This window comes from Macadamia integrifolia, chromosome 5 (assembly GCF_013358625.1).
Source record: "Macadamia integrifolia cultivar HAES 741 chromosome 5, SCU_Mint_v3, whole genome shotgun sequence".
NCBI classification, from domain to species: domain Eukaryota; kingdom Viridiplantae; phylum Streptophyta; class Magnoliopsida; order Proteales; family Proteaceae; genus Macadamia; species Macadamia integrifolia.
Window position 1 is genome coordinate 4,225,241 of NC_056561.1, and position 876 is coordinate 4,226,116.

Below are 876 nucleotides of genomic sequence, written 5' to 3' on the forward strand. Positions count from 1 at the left end.
CAAGGTGCGATCTTTTTTGGGTGATCCATTCTACTTTATTACAATGAAAGAATATCAAATTGGTTATAGTACAAAACTTGGTTCCTGGTCCAGACGGAATATGTTCTTGGGTCAAAACCTTAAAAATTTGACTAAAGTTCTTGGGATCGTCATAAGTCTAATTCCAGTAGGTTACCAACTACGTACAAATGTCATTAAATATGATCATCACATTCTAATTACGGCATTGAATTTTGATTTCCTACCCAGCAATTGGGCTTCCAATTGGCTTCTAAAAAAGATCAAGAAAGGCTTAGACTGAGAATCACATATTCATTATCCTTTTTTGGACTTTGTTTTTCTTGGAAGAGAGCTTTTCTACCTTGCAAATTGAGACACGCCTTATGAAGTATAGGCTGCTTTGCATCATCATTACATGCATCTTATCCAATAAATCCCAACAAGGAAGACAAGATGAACTTGAATATTGTTAACGTTTTACAAGATTACAAACTTCTTCGACATGGGAGTTAGAAAATTAGGATTCATTAAATTACTACAAATGTTTGGATAAACATTTCACCTTTGGTAGGAAAAAGCAATCACTTATTGATAGTTGGGTGATTCTACCAAGTATATACAAGGCTGATTTTGCATGTGAATTGATGACGGTTCAAATTTAGGCATATATATATATCAACAATATGATTTTTTTTTTTTTTTTTTTTTTGAGAGTATTCTACCAAATGCGTCCAACGTTAAAAGTTTATAGCCGAAACCGTTACTTCAAGTAGAAAAATCTCTCATTTGTTGATAGATTAGGTCAACAATTTTTTAAAATTTACTAATTTGAAATCAAATACTTAATGGACCAACACTTCTTTTTTTTTTTTTTTT